Source organism: Adiantum capillus-veneris, chromosome 18 (assembly GCF_014529385.1).
Source record: "Adiantum capillus-veneris isolate H3 chromosome 18, ASM1452938v2, whole genome shotgun sequence".
NCBI classification, from domain to species: domain Eukaryota; kingdom Viridiplantae; phylum Streptophyta; class Polypodiopsida; order Polypodiales; family Pteridaceae; genus Adiantum; species Adiantum capillus-veneris.
The window spans coordinates 67,084,380-67,106,904 of record NC_140948.1 but is presented as its reverse complement, the minus strand read 5'-3'; the positions used below and the strand labels follow the sequence as shown (position 1 = coordinate 67,106,904).

At 41.3% G+C, this 22,525-nt stretch overlaps 1 pseudogene; it reads right to left on the bottom strand.

Annotated features, from left to right (window-relative positions):
• Positions 1-3,910: 3,910 nt before the first annotated feature.
• The window catches only part of LOC147435823 (uncharacterized), a 51,030-nt pseudogene continuing 32,415 nt past the window's right edge, over positions 3,911-22,525 (bottom strand).

Below are 22,525 nucleotides of genomic sequence, written 5' to 3'. Positions count from 1 at the left end.
CTCAAAGCCAATGAAGTTTTTGTCAAATCCAAAGTAGACACACTACAAAGGCAGAACCAAGAGCATATAGAGAAAGAAGCAGAGCTGCAAGCCAGTCTGGACACGTCATTACAAAGATGCCAGGAGATGGAACGAGAGAATCAGGCAGCAGCTCAAAGACTGCAAAGAGCTGAACAAGAATACAGAAAACTCAGCAAGACATTGACAGATGCAGAGAGGGAAAGGGACAACCTAACCCTACAACTTGCTGAAGAATCCAAGGAAGTGGAAATGAGGAATGCCAAAGAGAAGGCAGAGATAGAGCAGGAAGCTATCCAGGATGAGGTAATTGAGCTAAAAGACCAGATTAAAGTCAAAGATCAAACCATCCAACGGCTACGGGCATCTCCTGCCAGAGTCAGAGCTACTAGCTCAACTCACACCACTTCAGAGATGGAGATTTATGAAGAACAAATGAAAGAGCTCCAAAAGGAGTTAACCTTAGAGAAAAAGCAGAGGTTGATGATGGCCGAGGGGTCAGTGGTCATGCAAACCCGCATGGAAGAAGAGCACAAAGCAATGTAGAATGAGCTAGAAGCCATCAAGAGAAAGCTCGAGGAGGCAGAAAAGATAAACGCTGATCTAAACAACCTCCTTGTGAATATGGAAGAGCAAGCTGAATCAAAAAAAACGACATTTCAGAAGCAAATAGAAGAGTTGAGAGGCCAACAGCAAACAGAAGAGCGGTTTAGCACCAGGCCAACAGCCATGGAGGGAATAGACTTAGAGAATGTGGCAGATCCAGTGAACACCACCATGCAAGAGGAAATCCTTGTAGGACCCTCTCAAGAGCCACAAGATCTGACACAAGAAGAAGAAGAGAAGCTGCAAAAGGCAATAGAAGCAGCCGTCAAAGACACAACAAAAGAAGCCTTGGAATGGAAGCAGAGGGTCTTTAAATCAATGACCATTCAGAAGATAGATGCCAGCAACCTTCGGCGTGAATGGCTACAGCCCTCTCTTCCATATCCTCTGTTGAAATATGAAGCTGCCACAATCAACAAGCGGATCAGAGAGGAGCCAATAGTGACACTGTACAAAGCAGACATCTCCAAGCCTGAAGGAGTAAAGTTGATAGTCGACTCTCAACCCAGGTGGAGAAAGGCATGGCTGACAAAATATCCACAATATCTAATCCATCTGGTAGAGGCACCTAAAGTCATCAGAGATAACCTAAGTTTCTGCCCTCTACCAAGGATGCGGACGTGGAAGGCCCATGAGCTATTGCAAAGAAGCCAACCTACTTGGCTAAATTACCCGAAGCTGCCAGGCTTGAAGGCAGGCGAGAGAATACGTGTTCAATACATGGTGAAAACCCTAACGGGTGCCATCAAATTGTTCACTAGCTCGCCTGACCTATCTTGCATTATGATGAGCAAGATTGCAAAACACTTTTGGCAGTCTTCGAGACGTTCAAACCAGGCCAGGTGACAAACAATATCTTCTTCTTTCAAGATACATACAGATGTGCATATGATCTGTCTGGTCAGCCTTCCAAGGAGGTGTTACATGCATTGTATCAAAGGATCATGTTTTTGCCATCCTATCACCTCCAAGCCTTTGAAGAAGCTTTCTATACCGGCTTCTTCACAATCAGCACAGATATATTCGGCCCGACTCTACTAGCTCAACATGCAAGATATGAGTCACTGCTCAAGATGAGAGAAAGCCTAAGATGAAGAAGCAGCTTAATAGCCATGTCGGGGACGACATGAACAAGGAGGGGGGGAGTGTTAGAAGCTGGACACACCCTACGGAAAATGACTGCTCGGCAGATTATTATTTTTTGTAATTATTCATTTATTGAGAAAACCCGACATTTCACTTTTGTAAATATTGGGGCTTATAGAAGTTTCCAGATTGTATCCCAGTTTTGATATTTAGATTGAGTAAAGGGTTAAATTGGAACATTAGGGTTTGAGATTATAAGGTATTTTTACCACTTTTTGACCTTAATTTAAAAAAAAAGTTTTGAAGTCTGTGAGTGAGCGTACTATGTACAAGAGAGAGAGAGAGTGAGAGATTCATCTTGACGCTACGCACGCATCGATGGTCAGAATCGAGTGCGGAGAAGTGCAACGTGTTGCACCCGACGAGAGCTACGCGCCAATACCTACATTGCGCACGTACGGTCCGGTTTTGCGAGCTCCATCTACGAGCTTCATCTGGTGATTCGGTGAGTATACGTTGTCCGTTTTTGCATTGCAGCATATCCACGCGTTCGCATTGAGTAGAGCTACACATTAGGCACTTTACTTTTTGGAAACGACGAGCTGCAAATTTCGCCCAGACATCCTACGTGATTTTGCACCGGGTGTTTTGGGTTGGGGTTTTGGTTCATAGACCTTAGGGAGAGTGGCCTATTGGTGTTAGTAGGGTCTCCTTCAAGTTATATGGAGTTTCGAGCTTGTTTGATGGGTATTCGGCTCTAGAAAGCGTTGTAGGAAATCTCCTCTTATGCACTCCTGAAGGCTGTAGCTTAGACATTGGGTAGAGACCTCTGAAGGAATTAGTTAGGAGTCAGTCGAGTGTAGATTGACACCCTATGCTTGCTTCCATGTGCCTGCCGATCGAGCTTCGTCCTTAGATGACAAATCTTGTTACGTGAGTTCTCGCTGTGCTGACGTCCGTCACGGCGTATCCGTCCAACATAAGCGCGATGAGTGCAAGGCTAAATCGGTTGGCCATAAAGGCATCATTGGGAGAGCAGGCATGTTATGTCACTTTTCTTGGGAACACAACATGGAAGTCTCGATTCCTTATAATCGCTATTTGGGGAAGTGGTCTCGAAGAAAGAACGATTTTCATGTGCAACAAGCTCGGAGTGCTCTTCGCATGTATGATTCAAGTATTTCTTTTGATTCTAAATGTGCTCAATTCCTCGTGGCGGGATACGTAGAGTGTGCACAGCGGGAGAAGCTCGAGGGTCCAAGGCTTGAAGGTAAACCCTCTCTTTTAGAGTGTGATCATTGTCCTTAGAAGCTTCTCTTTTTTATTTCTCTTATATGTTATTGATGGTTCCTTTTGTGTGGTGTAATTAGTAGATTTGGTAACTCCTCCTACCAAAGAGGTATGTGTAGAGCATGACGTAGCCAAACCTCTTCCCGTGAACGATGTGGGTAAGAGTGACAAGGAGGACCACGATAAAGTGACACGTGCGGAGGCGAGATGCAACCAAGAAGTGGGTGAAACTACGGGACGCCACAACACCAAGAGCCAACACAAAATGAACCAAAATGTCAACATTATGGTGCCTCAAAGGAGATCTGGTAGACTCAAAGGGATACCTTCCAATGTAGCTTAAAATGTCTCTTCTTTGTCCAACAACCTTGTTTTTCTTCTTTCAAATTCAACAACATTGTAACTCTCCTATTTAATGTATGGTTTTCAAATCGATTTGCAAATTAGTTTTAGTCATGCTTACTTGCTCTTTTCAATTAGCACATTGTGTTTGTATGTGTGTGTGGATTGATGGCGAGAGAGAGAGAGAGAGAGAGAGAGAGAGTTTTGTGCCCATACTTTTTGTAATGACTTGAAAAACACATTCATTTGTAAATGAAGCTAACGTTGGTACCAAAACTATATATTGCAAGTGATGAAGACCGTAACCATGCTACAATATCCCCCCCCCCTCTCTTTCATATACATTGTGTATCTCTCTTGATAAGTCACATATACACAAACTTAGCTACATAACAATGAAGATGTTGCAAACTTACTTTTCTCTCTCTCTCTCTCTCTCTCTCTCTCTCTCTCTCTCTCTCTCTCTCTCTATTTTTTAGATACACAAAATGTTGGAGAGTCTTGCCACAAATGAAGTAATTTGAAAACTTGAATAAAAACATACAAGGTGAGTTCAGCTACAAAGACCTCAACATGACTCTACATTGGTGTTGTGTTTCTTGGCTTTTGCATCCCTTTGATTGCATGGAGACTTTGGGTTGCTTTAGGGGCTTTGTGAATGGTTGGATAGTGGGTTCTTGGTGCTTCCTTCCACCCTTTCTCTCAATGAATGGCCGAGCACGCTTGAGTGAGTTTCCGAAACCATCCTCCATGGAGATGAATCGAGCACTTGCTTCCTGATCCATATCTTTGTGTGCCTTCAGTAGGTTCACATGACCTAGGGTCCGCTTTAGTCTTCACATGCCTCCTTTATGAGCACCTTGTCCTCACCCACTAGGCCGATCAACTCCTCAAAATGTGTCGAAGTGGTTGAATGCTTGTCGCGTGTGTCAATGATTCAACCAAGCAGGGCTCCCCTTCCAAGACATTGCAATCCATGGTAGGGCTTGATGCCTCATGATCACTATTTTTCCCTGTAAGTGTGGTCCGGTTTCCTCTAGGCATTGAGGACATGTTTGAAGCGCTATACATAAGCAAGCATCGTGCTATCAATGATGAATGGGAATCTCCTTTCATAAGCATTAACTTGATTTGGTGCTTGCAAACATTTCCTTGTTCAGCCCACCGACAAGTACAACATGCCCAATCACAATCGGCATTGAACACTGTGTGGTAATACTTTGCACCAATCCAACACCTGAAGAAGAATCCATATGCCTTACATATCCATCAGTAATGCCCTCTGCTCGTTGGTAGGAGTTCTCAATGGCATTCTCTATTGCATTGTTGCGCTTGAAGCCATTATCTTTCACTTGCTGCATGAACCAATAAAATGGTAGGCACGTTGTAGTAAGCTTGTGTAGAAGCCAATCAACTCTACGGGCCATTAACCTCTTTGATGAGCCTAGAAACTTGTACTTGAGATGGCCGTGGTAGGCCTCAATAGCTTCGTTCGCCATCTTGCCCTGCATGTGGAAAATTACGGGTTGCACGTGTCCACATGCTTATGTGCCAAAACATGAATCTTGTAAGAGAAATACAAAGAGAGTACACAAGAAAGGAAGTTAATTGTGTACCTATCTTTGACTCCCAATATGTTTTGAAGTACAAGATGAACTCCTCCTCTTCATTGTACTTTGAGTAGAAGGACTCCAACAAAATCTTTGCATCCTCCTTTGTGGCATCTTCTGATGAGGTAGGTTGGCCATACATATTCATAATCATGCCCAATGCGCGGAAACATATCCGCCTTCGTTGGCCAATCCTTCACCTTCTTGATGAGATGCTTTAGCCAACACCTCTTGACATGCCATAAACATAACAAAATAGGTACATGGAATACATTCCTGCAAAACGTATAAGCATAGTGAGATTAAAGGGCAATTATGGTCGCTCACATTACATGTCATCTAAAAAGTTGACATGTCGTAAAGCCCCTATTTCTGTTTCAGCATCATCAACCATGAATGATCCAGGTTCCCAAGACTTAAAGTGATCCAACATATGGTTTCTAAAGCTTGTGAGCCATGCACAAGTTGTTTAAAATGTGCCTGAGGAAGTCAAGATCCATGCAATGGGAACACCATTGCAATGACTATCAAAGACTAGTATCGTGTAGAGATAAAACTACAACACAAGAGTGCTTGTCATGATAATGCAACAACAAAGTACACAAGTGAATTTGATCAAGCATAAGATGAAAATGCAATATTACCCACCTTGTACTTATTTGTTCCGAAGGTTGCATCCATTGTGAGAAGGTTTCCATTCTTGTACTTGTAGCAAATATCTCTTTGCCATGGAGTTTGGATTCCTAGCATAAACTCCACATTGTGCATCGCATCTTGTGATTGATATATGAATATAATGAGCGTATTTTCATTGCACCAATGTCGCACACTTTCGGCATCATTATCATGCATTCGATATTGGTCAATAAAGAGCTTTCTCCCTATATTCATTATATCATGTATCCACAAGAAGTCATCCCTCACCAATTTGTAATTAGGATCCTCTTCCTTTTGGGTGTGTAGTGCTTGTATATGCTTTTCCATGACTTGTTGGGGAGAAAAACCAAGATAAAGCATACTTGATACCCATATATTTTTGTGCAATGAAATCCAAAGGGAGAACTTCAAAGATGCATCTAGATGAGAAGAACCATGACATACCTCATCCGACTTATTGGTGTGATAGGGATGGATGTAAGAAATCACACCTGCATCTTGTTCCTTAGCCAAACACTTAATGCTAAAATGGCACTGACAACCTTTCAAGAGAAAGCCTTTAGTGAGCGGCGCATGCCTCTTCCTTGTACTAACGGGCACCGAGCAATGCGGTCTTCTCCTTCAAGCACACTTGGATGGTGTGGTGTTGTCTCCGATGAGTCTTTTAGGCCACCAAAACCTAAAATTGCACACCAAACTCGCAACCGAACCAGGATTAAAAGATAAGAGATAGAGATTAAACTCACACTTTTCTCTGAATCCAAGTTTCACTTGTGATGAGCTTAATTTGTGAAAGAGTACGTCGATGGTGTGTGTACGTCTTGAAGGTCGTCGGATAATCGATGGATTTGGCCTCCCCGACAACGAAATCGCTCACACGCAACCATAAAATTCGTGCTTCATGGACAATCTTGTATTTAGATTGATCGATGTGTATGCAATCACTCAAGTGAATGTGAATTAAAAATACCGAGGCTAGGAATTTGGATATGCATGGTGTAGCATGAAAAAGGGAGCTACCTATATAGCACCATCAATGAGCATCAAACAAAGTACAATGAAGAGATCCATTGTATGTGTGTGTGTGTGTGTGTGTGTGTGTGTGTGTGTGTGTGTGTGTGTGTGTGTGTGTGTCTTCCACACCATCAACATAAGCTATAAGGAAAGCATTGTGGGGATATATGAGAAAGCTCATAGAGAAGGGACACATTTTGTGTGTGTATGTGTGTGTGTGTGTGTGTGTGTGTGAGAGAGAGAGAGAGAGAGTTTCATTACTAATAGCTTAATCCATGGTTAAGCATTGAGGGAGAATTCATTTTGTGTGTGTGTGTGTGTGTGTGTGTGTGTGTGTGTGTGTGTGTGTGTGTGTGTGTGTGTGTGTGTGTTTTGTGTAGCAGTTGAATTTTTGGGAAATCATTGTGTGAACATCTTTTTTTTTGGAAAAGTATTGTGTGGAGGGGCAATTTGTACGCCTGAGTGTGAGGACAATTTTCTTTAAAGCAAAGTCCAGTTTGAAGTTGTTTAAATGAAGGCTAACTGTTGGAGCCTATGTCATTTTAAATGCATGGCTTGGAGGCTTCGAAAGCCAGCGACTAGCATTAATTTTGACTAGCATTAATTTTGGCACCACCGCACTTGAAAAACCCTACCAAGATTTGTGCGTCTTTAGAATCTTCTCGGTCCGTCCTCTTGCTAGAGCGAATGCTTCTTTGTATGACGTAGACCCATCTATCTCCACTTTGTCACTCAATCTAAAAGCTTTCTTAATTTAAGAAAAACAATATTTTCTATAGCAGTTACCTTGATCAACTTTCCCCAACGGGCTTTGAACTCCCATGAAAATGCCTCAAAATCCCCTTCCAAGATTTTCTCAACCTGTCCAGATTTCTCTTCACTTCGTCCAGCTGCGCATCCGCTACAAATTTACTTGAAAAAGCCACCTCCAAGGCTTCACAATTTGTCTTTTCCTCTTCACACAAGCCATCGCACCATAGCCTTGTTTTTCCATGAACCAGGGGCGAGAACACTTGCATCACACCTTCTTTCCTTGACATAATTCTCTCCATAAGAAACAATCCATAGCCTTTGAGCCAAGTTTATACATCTTTGACCCCAATGAAAAATGGAAAACTTGTCCATGCCATCCCTAGCAACACCTGCTCTTCAAAATTCGCACGTTTGACATCCGCAAAACCTCTGCTTCAACTTCAGAAAGGAGCATAAGTGCGCTCCTCAATGGGGGCACTAGAATATGGAGAGGGGCAATGGGGGAACACACCCAAACGGCCTCTCTATAGCTTAAGGCATACAAAACACCCCTATCCTCTCAAAAACCACATTCAAAACTCACTCTCTACAAAATAGGCCATCGCCTATACACACATTGATGCGCAAACACACTCACCACAACTAACCACACACATCTCGTAGCTTGCTTCAAGACTCACATCGATTTCGCACACAAAACCACTCTCTCACTTCCATTACGCACACAAAAAGGGCTCGAGGGGTACACACATCCACACCGGCATCGCACATAAAGCAAAAGAATTAGAGTAGGGGGTAGGGAAATGACGCTCAAAAAATGCTATGGAAGCTTCACCATTGCTCAAGAACACCATATACAACTCTTCTACATCAAACGGCACACCCACATGGTTGCCAGACAGGGAAAACACACACTTGGGGCTTTGCAGGCACACACCTCTGCACAAGAAGCCCACCCCAAACTTTTGACTCCACTAAGCCCGCTTACCAATGTAAGACCTAGGGAACTGAGACATAGGATCCTCCTCCCTACCGCCTTTTATATAGGCCTAGCTCCTAGCTCTTGCCCTAAGCGGATCCCCAGTCCACATTGGTCCAATCCAGGCCCTTGGCCTAGGTCCCTGACCCCCTATGTTGGGCCTTGCCTCGTAGGACCCTGGGTCCCTGACCCCCTAGGTTGGGCCTTGCCCCGTAGGACCCTTGTCCTGACATTAATCCCCCCTTAAGGAAGAGTTTTCCTCCTCGAAAACACAAGTAGTAATATCTTCTTAAGGATACTGATGTTCTCCTTATTGACGTCCCATATGTGAGACAGTTGTCTGTATGACCCATAATTGGTGCAGTGAGGAGGTTCAATGAAACCAAGAGTAACATCTTGATTTTCAACATTGTTGTCCTTTTGCAACCACTTGGATCTAAATGGTAACTCCATTTATAACTCACTTGAGTACTGTAAAGGAGTAACCACAAGTAAGAGTTGTCCAAAGGCATAACCAGTTTTCAGATCTTCTGAAGGTACTGGAATAATGCAAGGAAACCCTGGCGTAACTTTCCATGTAGTTGTGAGCCAGATTTCCTACTCGCGTGAGGATCTTGAAAAGTTCATAGATAGGGAGTGTCCTCTTGTTAGAATTCTGAATAGTTTGGAACACAAAGAACTACATGTTCATCCCTAATGAAGGTTACTTGCCAACATACTTTGTCAGCACACCTGGTAAGTCCTTGACGTATGAAACTATTGAAACAATCTCCAAGCCCACCACAACAGGTGTTCAAAGTTGAAAACCGTACTTAAGCAAATTCTAGAATAGGGAGAAAATCATCTATTCAGAAATGCGTTGTGCTAATGTATGCTCTTAGCAAATCCTTTAGCAAAAGAAATATTTGTAAGTTGCCCATCCAACACAAGATGAATAGCAGCAATAAGAGTGAGGTGTTGTTCCCCAACCACTTATAGACACTCTTCCCTGACTGTCGATAAACTAGGACTCAATCATTGAGTATCCAGCCATATATTTTATATGGAGTGAAGACAACCAACTAGGTTGAAAGCGGGTGGATTGGAGTAAGCTCCTAGATTTTAGACCATTCAACTCATAGACACCCATCCTGAGCCAGTGCCTTGTATGGCAGGGTGTAAACTCATAATAAATATGCAGGAGAGATTGCACATGCAGTGAAAAAATCTGCAGAGAGAACAAAAGTCCATGAATTGGCATGCCGCTCCAAATAAATCAATGTTAAACACTAGGGCCTATAACACCCACTGTGCATGCATTTAACACAAATTTATTCAAACCGCAATTCCATGACGAGACTTTTCACGGTACATAAGTGAAAGCCTTTCAACAAGAGCTGGACCATAACAGAATGTGAAAGATCAGTCACACCTAGGTACCAACCATGAGACATTCTCAGTAACTTAGCATACTTGGATATATGTAGAAACGACCCTCCGTTACGTTTCACAACACTTGTCATTGCAACTCTGTACTGAGTACCCGACAATTTTTGGCCACTGAAATTGCTCCTGATACGGTGTGCTTCAAATGGTCTAATAAACCGATGCGACCAGCACGTAGGGACTTCGTCGCGACACATAATTAAGAATTAGGCACCAGTGTCAGTCCTAGAGACTCATATTCACCACATGTGAAATATATCTCAAAGAAGGATGGCCGAAAAAGCGACATCCATCAAGTACAAGATGTACTTGTGTGTGGAGGAACTGCAACACACTCCACGACAAGAGTGAGAGGGACCCTCAATATCTTGCTCCACACTGGCTAAACCAAACTCCTTGAGTTCCTAGACCATGTTGTATCCCATGTGACAACATGTGCCAAATTGAACCCTCCAAGTAGGTTCGTAACAGCATAAGACACAAAGATAGATTGGACACTTGGCCCAAAATACTTTGTGCCGACATGCCCTTGGCATGGCTCTGTAACATTCAAGCGTACTTAGACGTCTTGAAAGGCCAAGAAAAGCATATTAAAAATGGAATAACACCAAATCAATAGATGTGTACCTGGAGATTTGAACGTAATGTACACTTACCTGTATTCAAATGGAGAGGAGCACGTCCCCTACCTGAAAAAACAAAGAGCATTGCACTGGGAACACTGGGTGTTGCCTTTGCAATCCAAGCCCTTGGATTAGAATCTACGTAGTCAAATCCCTTGGTAAGACTCTTTGTAGAAACTGCTCAACTAGCAGATAACGGTAACCAACATAGTCAACCGTGTACAGAATGATTGGAATCAACTTGAAAAGTGTCCACGTTTGGTAGATTGCAGAATTCTTTCCTTGAAAGTATAACTGGGAGAGCTCAACTGTGATCCTCAATGCAGATCAAACTGTGATCCTTGATGCCTATGGGGTGATGTAACAAGCACCCGTCGGGTCTTACCCCAAAACAGTATGTCCATAGACACGCCGTAGTGCTATAGAGAGAGCAGGAAATCCACACAAGTGAACTGCCGAGCTCTTATGGACAGCCATGCTGTCGCAACTGATTGCTGCATCGATACTTCCTTGTAGAGCTCAGTTTCTTTGAGTTGAAGAGTATAAAAACTCAACTTGAGTGTCGCACTGAAAACATGTAGTGGAAAACATGACACCCTAGACATCCGTAGTGACAAGACTCTTGCTTGTCCAATAATGTCGATGTGTACTTCCCTCCGAAGATCTCGTTGATCTTGAAAAGAATTATCCAAAGAATGCCAATAGTTAGGTCTTATCCTTGGCCTAACAATGGCTCTTAGCCAGTGTGGCTCATAGCCATTATGCAAATTAGTGTTCAACGGACGAACCGATGAAGACTAATTTGAGTAGCATCTTAGCCACGTGTTAGTTGAGAGTTAGATCACCTTGGCTCAGGCTGACTTACGAGAAAAACATGTATCAAAAGATTATGAAAAAGTTTTGATTATTCTTGAGAGAAATCAGAAAAAGAAAGAGAAGAAGAGCATGCTGGGCCGAGGAACTTACCTTAAATTTCTAGAGTGTGTGCCCAAAATGTGTGCTCTTAGGCATCTTATGCCTGATTTGCAGCTTATCCTATGAACATGCAACCATTTGCCTGTACAACGCTCTCATCGAGAGAGTGGACAGAAAACACAAGCCACAGCTTGACCCTCTTACCATGTATGGGGTTGTGACTTTAGAAAAATGACTTAAAATGACACTTTTCCTGTGAAATATGTCGTAGATTTAGGTTCCATTTAGTGGTAGTGTGCGTTGATAGCAACCATAAATTTAAACTATCCAGAACTTAGTATGTCTATGACAGAGTGCCTGGTGTGATAGCGGAAGCGTAATCTTTGAAGCGGTGGAATTTATGCCACCTAGTTAGCATGCCATGCATACAGATTGTGAAGCCCTTGGCGAGAGTGATGGCCTCAAACGTAAGAGCCAAAACCATTAGTGCCTTAAACTAGTAGGGATTTTGTGAGGTGGTATTCCCTATTTTGCCAGTTTGTCAATCTTGTGTGCCACTGCTCATGATTCCGCGTCATTGGGCAGTACCTTGGCACAAGGGAGAAGCCTTGCTTCATGAAAAATTTTCAAAGAACTTTTCTTTGTACACAAGCATTAGTTTCCAATGTAAATGTATAAACATGGAAAAAATAACAATATTGAACATGGTCTAACGTGGTCATCCTGCTGCTGTAACCAGTTGTCTTGAGATGTGGGAAGAAAAACTCGCTCAAATGTAGATCTTCATGTCCGTTGTGTGAGAGAAAGTTGGCCTGAAATATACTGTAGGTATACGGAGAACTTCCCCAAGGGCGTGTGCTCATAGCATACCCCAAACGGGAAACAGTTTAATGTAAGAGTCGTAAATTGAAGCCTTGCTTCCTTCAAAAACAGGTGCAGTAAAAGGCCATGCATGTCTGTTTAAAGATTGCAATTTTGCCATGCTTCATTCCAATCTTTAAACAAATCCACGTTTTGGTACTTACAGTAATTTTCACAGGCCATGCTTGTGATGTGCATGCCTAAAGTGTATGCATATTGTATGCACGTCTATTGCATATCGTAGCTATCAAACAGATGCTGCATAACCAAAAAAAATCAATTGTGTACCTTATCCAGTACACTTACTGACAAATCTTGCTGCCGGAAGAATCAAATGAGTCACCAGCAAGAAGAAAACCAAGAAGTGATTTGCCGGATAATAATGTTTGGTTCAATAGACACGGTCACTGTGGATTCAACTTCACCATTTCCAATTGCCTACTGCTTAAAATTGCCTCGTAAAACCCTATGTAAAGGTCATCTATATCGGAGCCATGCTCCTTAGTCCAAATCATGGTAATGACTACCAAGATTGTACTTAATATGTTGACCTTGGCCAGTAAAAGGCCATGCCGGTTGTCTTGAGGCGCTAAGTAATTGGCCCTTGCCATCAAAGTATGCAACAAAATGTGAGTGCTTATGAGAACTGTCAGAAGCCGTATGTGTGCGTGGAGTGCTTAAAATGCACGCACCTTTGTTTCTTGATACAAATATACAGCAGGGTTTGTAACATTGTGCCACACAAACTGAAGAATAAAAATAATTCTCACCTGATTGATCACATGCCGCGACCTATCGTAGGTTCCTTCCTTGCCGATTGCAGCCTTGCTTGGTGTTGTATATCTGTAATAAGCCTTGCTCACACATAATTTCAATAACAACACTCATAATTTACCTTAAGCAACACATCGCAAACCAATCCTTGCCATTGGCTTCCCAATGCCAATTGCGAATGCTAGCATGACGGTTATCCGCCTTGATGCCGACATCATGCTTTGAAAACCAAAAGTCCCGTTGTCTTTGATCGAGTGGTAAAGATGTGTACAATTTCACAACAACCAGCTAGGAAGATGGTGCTCATGGCGGCCCTTGATGTGCTCGAAAGCTTGTGTTTGGGCCCACCATGGCAAAATCCTGCACCATGGATTCCTTGCCAAGCCTATGATGATGGCCTTTGCCGCATGATGACATGCAACATGTTGGAGCATACTTGCCGCTAGTCCTCGGATACATAGCATGGGAGTGGCATGTGGCTTGGTCATGTCCTCATGGCCTAATTGGACCTAGCTACTGCGCACCGTGGGGCAAAGCCCTTAGTTGGGTAGGGCACAATTCTCAAAAAATAAATAAAAATACTTCGTTTCTGCTGCGCAGCTATGGCCGACTGTGCCTTTGACGAAGCGAGAGCAGACGACCCTATGATGACTCTTTGTAGGTGATCCAGTGATGAGAAAATACCTTCTTTGGAGCGCGACTCGCGCGAGCTAAGCCGCTACCCGTTTCGTGCAGGTCCGCCATGGCTGCTTGTCCAAACAAGGGAGCTTTCTCGCACGGCCAGTCTTCCTCCCGGCTCTGTAGGGGCGGTGTCCCATCACCCGACCGAGAGAGAGAGAGAGAGAGAGAGAGAGAGAGAGAGAGAGAGAGAGAGAGAGAGAGAGAGAGAGAGAGAGAGAGAGAGAGAGAGAGAGAGAGAGATCATGCAACCAAGCGTGCAAGGCTTCCTCCTCCTCCATAGCTCCTCCCTCCCCCTGAGCTCTGATACCAATGTAAGACCTAGGGAAATGAGACATAGGATCCTCCTCCTTACCGCCATTTATATAGGCCTAGCTCCTAGCTCTTGCCCTAAGCAGATCCCCAGTCCACACTGGTCCAGTCCAGGCCCTTGGCCTAGGTCCCTGACCCCCTAGGTTGGGCGTTGCCCCATAGGACCCTTGTCCTGACAACCAAGGCCACCAAAATGGCAAAAAAAAATATGGCCCCAACTACTCACCGTTGATTGGATCAAGCTTCCACTTGGCATAACTTCCCCAACGGGGCTTTGTTTTGACAAGCGATCAATTTTTATCAACTCCGCATGCTGTACCCTACCTTCTTGAACTTTGGAAAGTGCTAAAAGAATCTATATGGCATGACTTTCAACGCGGTTAACTTGGCACATACCTGATCCCGGTGAAATTCTTTTTTATGGCCATAACTTGCACTCTAGAGCTCTGATTATCAATTCAAGAAGCCCAACATGCTCCACAACTCAAGCATTTCACGTCTATCCACTCATCCCAGTTTTGGCCATCTGTCTCCACTTGCCCTATTTGTCGAGGATCTGTAAACCATTCCATCTTTGAATTACCATATCTTTCACACCGTAGCTATGTTTAAGGATCCGTCTAGACTGTCTTGTACATCATTTCAAAGAAAACATTCTAGAGCACCGGCTCAGCACTTTGGGCACCTTTACCTATCATCCTAACTGCCCCTTTCTTAGAGCCTTTTTGACCTAAAAATCCACATCAAGTATACATTTTCATGAGCGCTTGCTTGCCAAGGTCTTTCACATTTTCCTTGGCCCTTTTCCATGCACTTGCATACTCTCTTATCCGAGCATTGCACACTTCCCAGGTTGGACCAGCTTCGTTGTACCAACGTCTTATGGTCTATTACAATATTTTGAAATGCTTAAGATTTTTTACTTGTATTGTTTGATCTGGGTGGTTTTCTTAAGTGTTACTTTTTTATAACACATTTTGTACGATCAAATGTAGCTTTTCAAATTAAAAATGGTTATCAATCTAAATTAATATAATCTTGCACAGTTTTTTAAAGTCTTTAGGTCATGGTTGTGGTTAATCTGTACTAGTGTGAGAGTGTTGATGCACCCTAAAACTGTATGTTTTTTAAAGTCATTAGGTCATGGTTGTGGTCAATCTGTACTAGTGTGAGAGTGTTGATGCACCCTAAAACTGTATTTGATATGTTGCAAAAATATCGCCAGAGCAAAAGAAAATTGTCATGCGTGCTATTCAAAAGGATGTATGCTAGCAATATCTTCATGTACAGATGGCCGCATCCAACAAGTAAATCAGAGTGACTTCTTTATTAAAGATCTCACTAGCACTATTTGGGAGTGAACAAAGAGCGTAGATTGCACGTCGAAGGCCAGTACGATTTGTTGATGCCTACACGGATAAGAGAATTCAACCCTCCCCTCACAAGGTCAGGATAGTGCTTGGCAATATGAAAGTGTGTTAGAGAGACTTGAAAGAATATCTCCCTCCCACTTGCGATATGGTGAGATAGAGTTGTGGAATAAACAATGCGAGGAGCAAAAGATAAAGATGAAGTGGGTTAAAGTTGAAGACTACTCTGCCTTACCCAAGTGGCTGAAGAAGGCGCAAGATGCCCAAGGGATCGTAGATGGTCGATCAGCTGATGCCAGCGGCACCGACACAATCATGCACACAACATTGAAATCTAGATGTGCACATCTGATTGGCATTCCCCGCAAAGCCTTGGAAAAAGGTGCAAGGATTGAAGTAGGCTCTTTTGGTGTATGCACACTATACACCATTAGAAGAATTTCTTTCTCTCAAACACTTCGCAATTATAGGCAGCTGAGGATGATCAAATTTCTTACAATTCTTTGTAAGGCTACCAAAAAAATAGTCCCTAATACCTAGTGCATCTCCTGATTTTCTGGTGAAGCAAACTTTACATTTCCACTCCATATGCATGTGTTGTCAGCATAATTCCACTCTTTGCCAAGGCCTTTTTTATTCTTTGTCTTCTTGTTACCACTTGTGCCAACATTTTTCTCCATTGCTTTAATTTAATGTTGAAGGCATATGAACTAGATGTTCATATATAAAAACATTTTTCTACTTTTCAATATATATTTGAAAAAACATAATTAAGAAATCAATAAATTTACACAATGTGCGATTTGCAATGCACTCTTGTCAATCAACATATCAACCACATATGTTGTGAGCCTTGCAAGAGTTTTTTTTTTCCACCAATATGCATCCTGATGAAGAGACCATCTTCAAAGACAAAGTGGTATGGATCATACAAAAGCTGTCAGTGTGACAGCAGATTGTAAATTATTGTAATATAAAGAGCAATTTTTCCCAAAGAGAGAGAGAGAGAGAGAGAGAGAGAATACACCATGTATGCTCCTAAACATATATTAATATTGAGGACAAGTTACATATACATAGGTGAGACCAAGTTAGGCACAATGAGCTATATATAGCTCCAAGAGTATTAAGCCCCTTATGTACCTTTGAATTTGTACGTACAAATATAGAGAGCGGGGATCTTAACACACTGTTGAAAAAAAGGTTTTTATTTATTCAAAAAATATACAATTTTGAGGTAGTCGCACAAAATGCATTACATTGACAAAATTTGAACTCAGCCACAACAAAAAACATGATTCTTCATTCTCCCAAAAATACATTTTGGAGGGGTTCACACAAAATGCATTACATTGACACAAATTGAACTCAGCTACTAAGATCTCAACAAACAACTTGATTCTTCCTTCATTGCATTAATTTGCATTGTCCATCAACAAACAAAATTTTGTTGTTGCTAAGTCACACGTGAGCCCAAAGTGGTGCTAGAAAGTTATCATGAGCTCTTATCTCTTTCGATGGGTCTCCTCGGGAGAACGACTTTACATTGTGTATTATATCCCATGTCATCCTGGATAGGCTTGATTCCATAGTCACATTCTTATTCGTGGTGGTAGAAACATGTGCTAAAAGATGGGTTTATGATCATCTTAAAGTGATCATGTATAATTTCTCCTTTTTATCAACATGAGGACAAGCCAAGTTTTTCATCCCCTACACTTTAAGATTTTCTAAAGAAAGATCTATTTTTCTCTATGTGTCTTTTTTTCGCTAGAAGAAGCTAGGTCTTTGCAAGGCTCACAGAGGAGGAGGCCATTGAGATTGAGTTTTACTAAAGTGGCTCAACTCTCGAAATGCTATCACTAGATTTGGCGATCCAAGTACCAAGATAAGGGTGTGGTCATGTGAGGCATAGTTATCAAAAATATGTAACCGTGCTCCATTTCAAAACAAAAGGTGGCGGTTGAACTCATTCAATAGTCATACATATATTTAGTAGAGAGTTCGTGTTGCGAGCTTGAGGTTTCGTGGCCAGGCTACCGGCTGATTTTAGAAGGTATGTGTGCAATGCTACAAGTTCGAATCAATTCTCATCTACTCCAGGGGTTGTGTGGCGAAGAATAAGCTACTCTGCACTACCCATAGCAAGATGGCGTCCAAGGTAGAGCCGACAGACGGGCCGACAGGAGGGTCAAATGATTAAGGGGTTCAAAAAAAGTCGTGCCGACAGACGGGCAATCCATAAGTCCAGCTTCATCACCAGCCAATTATATGCAAAGGGAACACATCAGAACGAGCAGAGCCACCGTGGTAATATCCGGAAGGAGCTCCTTGTCTATCACTCTAAACCCTAAGTACGTGAAGTTGCTTACTCCTCGGACGTCGGCCCTTCTCCCTACGTCAATATCGTAACCATTCACAGCTTGTCAATGGCCTATCTCCACAAAACCAAGCCAATTCAAACATACCCATCAACTATTTCATCGGAAATCATGATGGACAAGATTTCAATGGCATAACGACGCTAATGATCCACAATATACCACGCTTGTGCAGGTCAGTAGCTTCTATGGCATTTCTTTCCATCAACAAATTAAAATAGTATACTCAATATCTTGTGGACATCCCAATGACAAATATGGGCAAATATGGTGGAGAAGACAACATAAAGAGAACCAAATTATCAATCAGGCTTCTAGTTTGAACACATTTTTACCTACAGTTCTTTAATAATGAGTATTTCATGTTTTCTTTGGTCCTCATAGCTTGCAAGCCTTGATAGCAGTGTTGGATGATTATTGTGCTGGAAACACCGACGACAATGCCGCCTATGACTTTCTGTATCTTGTCATAGACTTCATGTAAGTAACCTATCTTGGTTCTCATTGGTTTAAAAACCATATTAGCCATTTAGTTTTACATTTTGTGTGATTGCAAAACATATTTTTCCATGTAGCACTAAGTGAGCAAGATGGCTTATGCTACAAAAGTTCACTTTTGTGTGTGTTGCATTTCTTGGAGCATAAAAATTGTGTCGTATTAAATTTCTTTAATAATGAGTATTATCAACATAAAGAGAACCAAATTATCAATCAGGCTTCTAGTTTGAACACATTTTTACCTACAGTTCTTTAATAATGAGTATTTCATGTTTTCTTTGGTCCTCATAGCTTGCAAGCCTTGATAGCAATGTTGGATGATTATTGTGCTGGAAACACCGACCACAATGCCGCCTATGACTTTTTGTACCTTGTCATAGACTTCATGTAAGTATCCTATCTTGGTTCTCATTGTTTTAAAAACCATATTTGCCATTTAGTTTTACATTTTGTGTGATTGCAAAACATATTTTTCCATGTAGTACTAAGTGAGAAAGATGGCTTATGCTACAAAAGTTCTCTTTTGTGTGTGTTGCATTTCTTGGAGCATTAAAATTGTGTCGTCTTAAGTTTCTTTGGATCACAAAATCCCCTCACATTTAGGAATTTATGTATGTAAATTCATGATTCCATTGTGCATAAATCTACGAGAGGTGCTAATTAGTGAGCAAGCATGAAGTTGTAAATTGTACACACACTCCGGTAACATGATGCACTCTCAATGAGAAAGTGCTACTTATAGTACTAGGGTATGCAGAGTCTATGGCCTAGCTATGGGTGTGAGCATGATGGTATGTATGTACAACCACATATGGTGCAACTTCCAAAGTTTTGGTTTTTGTTAGCTAAGTGACTATTTGAACACACTTGCTTCTTGGTGATCTAGGACGTGTAGTAACAAAGGATACGATTTTGTGAACTTCACCACACCCAATGCTGCAAGAAATTTTACAAATGCTTTTCATAATCGCCACTCATGGGAAATGTTCAAGTCGAAGAAGATATCTGGGATCACAACTGCTCGCATCCAGGTGAGTTAGATCTCTCATCATGTAATTTTCAGGTTTCTTAAAGTGATAATTAAATATTAAGTAAATTTGCATCATACATTGCATGTGCACATTGCTTAGATTTCTTAATATGTTATGGCGGCTTATATAATTAAAGAAACTATCATGCAAAGTAATGGCCTCGAGGGACTTTTTAAGAGTTATTGTATTACCATGTAAGGGAAGCGGGGGAGGGGGGGGGTTCAAAGGGAGGTAGGTGTAGTTTACACCTTCCTCTACGTCTAAAGGTGTAGTCAGATAGGTGTGGTTTACACCTTTCTAATAGTAGATCATGAAAATTTTGTGCATGTGAGTGATGTCTCCTTATTATTATTAGCGAATCTGCAATTAGGTTGATGAATAAATTGCATGCACATGAGCCAATGCATGAGACTATGATACTCTAAAACCAAGCAAAACTAGTGCTTCCTTGCGGTGAAAAATAGAGAGCTCTCCTTCTGACACTTAGATGCATTCTCTTTGCATCTATGATTTGGTGTCCAGCATATATTTGACTAGAAATGATTCTAAAGCCTTAGGTGATCTTACTACAGTTAGTTCCATTGAATGGTGTTCATGGATAGTATATAAAATTTACTATTCTTCTTGCTTAGAACTATATAAGAAATAAAAATAAAATTAGACAGTCAAATTCTTCTTGTAGAGATTTTCTATGATTTGGCCATCCATATGGCTAGAAGGCCTAGTTAGATTATAAAATCATCACTTTGCGGACCTTAGCTTTTTCATAAAATGTCAATCCTTGAAAACAATGGAGGTGGTTCAAATGTGAGGTGATGGCAAAAGCATAGTTTAATTAAGAGAAATAAAAAATTTATTTCTTGGCTCATCTTTGTCACACATAATATTTTCAATTTGTGACTAATTGTGTAAAGACAAAGATACAATAAGAATCATAAAATAATAATGTACAATTTGTAAAAAGTGATGAGTCTCAAGCATACTATAGTAAATCCTCTTGATGTAGCTTTTTTTTTTATGTTCTCTCTTTCTACACGATATGAACGTGCTTGACTTACTTGGAACAGGGATTGGATGCCTTAAAGAGACACTTTCAAAGATCTCAGATGAGGTGCGATAGGGAGGATTTTTTGCCTACGATGTTTACTCCTCCTCGTAATGGGGGCAACTCCGAGCAGGTGCAATGTCAAACTTTGATACAACCATCTACTGTTATTGCGACTCCTACTTGTGATGGTTTTGACTATGGTCAAGATGGAAGGCAACTGGAACCTTTGGTACAACCATCGTCGTCGTAGCATCCAACAATACATCTCAAAGTCATAGCCATTTTGAGAGAGAGGATTTTTTGGAAACATCTCTCACATTGGAAACTTCTTTTTTAGAGAAATGAGGACATGTGGGTCTATTTCATGTTGTGGTGGCTGGGAAAGAATAGAAATATATCAATTCGATTAAAAAAGTGAATCTCCTCGTTTGACTATGTGAAATTTTTTGTGCTTTGCTACTTAATTTATTGAGCTATCCTATATATTACATGGATATTTGTGTTTTTTTAATAGGATGAAATACTTCTTATCTCATTGCTTTGAGTCAATTGAGTAGGGTTTTCATTTTGTAAATTGTTTTTTGACGTTCCTTAAACGATGCCCCTTATTACGTAAACATGTGACAATATTTGAGATTAACAACAATTTTTTTCTTTTGAACCCATGTGATAGGTACATGTATTATAGAGCCTTCCCACCCAACCGTGTGGAGAGCATGATCTCAAGAAAGTGTTCAACATGGCATGCAAATAAAGAGAAGCATATAGCACAAATGAGAGCACAAAGCATATTTGAATATAATAAATTAAGAAAACTTCAATTTTCCCTTCTCTGCATTGTAATCAGTAATTAAACATTGATGGCTTAGATTTAAATATAATAGATTAAGAAAACTTCATTTTCCCTTCTCCTCATTGTAATTAGTAATTAAACATTGACAAAAAAAAGTAGTGCCAATCATCCCTCTTAATTTATCAAACCTTCCATGTATATCTCCTTTGTCAAAATCTCTTAAAACATTGGCACGAGCTCTAATAGTTGCACTTTTGTCATCAGATTCTATAGTTTCTTATAGTGCAAAAACTTAACAATCTTCTTTGGTTCTTCTTGCTTTGCCGGGGTAGTTGGGGTCTACTTGGATTTTGCCTTCATGTACTGGACCCAAATCCTTGTATGTGACTTGAGATAAGGTGGGATATCGTCGTTGTGGGGTAGCTACTAGAATCAAATTGCTATTGTAGTTTTGGAAGGCCACCTCATGCTCTTGTTGTCTAACCCTTGAACAAACGACGGTGTACTACCAACAAAATGTGCCACGAATTCTTTCTTCAAAGCAATGCATATGGTAAGGCTCACACAATTATGTAACCCAAGCCTTAGTGATATCCACGATGGTTGTGGAAACCATGCTCTTCTTTTGCAGTGTTGCGGCAACTGTTCTAACATTGCAGTTGGCAACAAGGTTGTTCAGGTATTAGTGAGTCTCTTCAAACATAATACAACCATCATGAGGGTCATGCTTGGGTGCTATTGACAACTTTGGATATTTTGGATTCATCAACGACATGGGTGAGGTTGGTGGGGATGGCAAGGTTAACGGTGTCAAAGGTTGGTGCTACCGATAACTTTGGATATTTGATATTTATCAATGGGAGGTTAATCATGTCAAAGGTTGGGTAGGTGTTGTCTTTGTGTGGTGAGGTGAGGGGTGGGAAATGTCATCAAGTTCATAAAGTTCTCCACAAAGATAGGTCACTCAAATTATATGACTTGAAAGGGTAATGAAGTGGGTGAAGGTGATCTAGAGAAAATTATTTCATAGATAGACCATTTCAAAATTCATTCAGCACATGTTTGAGTGCCAAGTTGGGACAAAGAGATAACCAAAGATTCTATACAGCTAGGAGAAGCACTTGTGGCCTTCTTCTTGACATTGTTTCCACCTCTATAACCATCAAGTCTAGGAATAGTATCATCTACCTCATCTGCGGATGTATCGAGTGCACCATAATCAATCTACACAAATCAAGGGTCTAGTGCAACTAGGAAAGATAAGGGAACTCTCTCCAGACAATAAAATCTGCAATCTCCTATAGGTCTTTGTCTAATGGTCATTGACTGCTAGATCTATATGGATGGTAGAATCTGAAGCACTAGTAATGGGTCTAAGGATGACATCAGCCTATGACTGTATGGTCAATGAACTATGTGGCTCAAGGTCCCTCAATGGCTCACACTTGCTAAGCTCTAAGC